At 68.5% G+C, this 1,771-nt stretch overlaps 1 protein-coding gene across 2 annotated transcripts in view; it reads right to left on the bottom strand.

The window, feature by feature from the left end:
* The window catches only part of UBE3B (ubiquitin protein ligase E3B), a 20,881-nt gene extending 20,447 nt beyond the window's left edge, over nucleotides 1-434 (bottom strand). Inside the window, exon 1 of one of the 2 annotated variants that reach the window (XM_057378060.1) lies at nucleotides 350-434. The gene's annotated coding sequence lies outside the window, so the exon portion shown is untranslated. The remainder of the gene's footprint in view (nucleotides 1-349) is intronic. The other variant, XM_057378061.1, reaches the window with a different exon arrangement.
* Between the last annotated feature and the right edge of the window lie 1,337 nt (nucleotides 435-1,771).

The following is a 1,771-nucleotide window of genomic DNA, read 5'->3' as shown; positions in this document are numbered from 1 at the left end:
GAGCCACTCACAGCCCCTGAGCAGGGCTGCACCTCCCGAGACTCGCACAAGCCACGAGAAAAGCAGACAGACAGCTCCTTCAGCCGCTCTCACAGAGCCCCTGAGCAGGGCTGCACCTCCCTAGACTCGCACAACAGACGAGAAAAGCAGACTCACAGCCCCCTCAGCCCCTCTCACAGCCCCCTCATTTCCTCTCACAGCCCCCTCATTTCCTCTCACAGCCCCCTCAGTCCCTCTCACAGACCCCGCTCTCACTCCCAGCCCCTCCGGGCCCAAGCTCCCACCGCGCCGCTCACCCCGCCGGGCCCAGGCGCTGCCGGCAGCCCCCCCGCAGCCCCCCGGCGCTCACCCTCGTGCCGGCGGACACCGGGCCGGGCGGGCCGGGCCGAGCGGCCCCGGTTCCCCCCGGTTCTCCCCCGGTTCTCCCCGGTTCCCCCGCCCAGGCTGCGGCCGCAGCCCCCTCCTCGCACCCGTGTTCGCGCCGCGCGTCCGACCGCCAACCCGGCCCGCCGCTGCCGTTCCGCCCGCTCGCTCACCGCCTGGGTGCAGGGAGAACAGCCAGCACCGCGTCCCGCTGATACCGGGAGGACCGGGCCGAGCCGAGCCAAACCGAACCGGGCCAAACCGGGGCGGGCCCAGCCCGTGAGCCGGCAGCGCGGCGCGGCAGCGGCCGGTGGGGGGGGGGGGACATCGGACGCGTTTGGGGGGCGCACCCGGGCGGGGCCGGAAGTGCGGCAGGGGCGGAAGTTCCCCGCCCGGCGCTCCCGCTCGCTCGGTCCGAGGGGCTGCGGCGCCGTTCATGGTGAGGGGAAAAGGGCAAATCCGGGAACGGGGGACGGGCCTGAGGGGCGGGGATGGGCTCTGTCTCGCGGGGGAGGAGGGGCTGGAGGGGCGGGGGACTGAGGAGGGGGCTGAGAGGGGCTCCGGGCCTTGGCGGGGCAGGGGAAGCTGAGGGGGCTCGGAGGGAGCTCCGGGCCTTGGGGCGCTGCTGAGGGGCTCTGGGCTGGGGGGCTCAGGCGGAGGGGGCTGGGGCCTGCGGGTATCGGTTCTTCCCGGGGTTGCTGCCTTTGGGAGGGGCTGGGCGGAGGATCTGGGGGTCCGACCCCCGAGAGCGGGGGGTGTCAGTCCCCAAGGGCCGGCTGTGGGGATGGTCCAGCCCCGAGGCTGGCTGGCTCATAGCGGGGTCTCGGGGGCACTCTGGCCCCTGGAAGTCTCGGTGACCACGGTCCGGTTTGCACGTGTCTTGTCCCCGGCGTGCCATTTGTGTAGGGCAGGGTTGGGATTTGGGGTTCACGGTCGCTTTGCAGCGCAGGATCGGTCTCTTCTGGAATCCCGGGCCCATTCCTGTCTAAGCTGTGCTGTTCAGGTGCCGGAGGGAGCTGGAACATGGGTTGAGGTTGCTGCTTGTGCATCCCAGACAACCCCTGGGCCATCCCTGTCCCTCCTGCTCCCTCCCCCTGTGCCACACAACTCCGGCACCGTTGGGTTTGTCGTGTGACACTTTTGAGTTTAATGGCAGTGGAGCAAAAATTCTTCARTTCAGCTCATCCTGGAGCAGTGGGAGCTGGAGGAGCAGCGATGGAGAGTGTTAATTATCCCACCCTATGCCAGCTTGAGAGAAAACAGAACCATGGAGGCTCTAAGTGATTAAAAATTTGGCATCTCTGGGAGCGTTTGTGGTGCTGAGCCAGTGTGACCTTGGTTACAGGGAGTGTGGCTGGAGGCTGCTCTGTCCAGGTGGATTTTGGGGCATTGAGCAGTTTGGGAGGGC

Source organism: Malurus melanocephalus, unplaced genomic scaffold (genome assembly GCF_030028575.1).
Source record: "Malurus melanocephalus ecotype Western Australia unplaced genomic scaffold, MMel_1.1 scaffold_340, whole genome shotgun sequence".
Taxonomy (NCBI): Eukaryota; Metazoa; Chordata; class Aves; order Passeriformes; family Maluridae; genus Malurus; species Malurus melanocephalus.
This window is presented reverse-complemented; position numbering and strand designations above follow the sequence as displayed.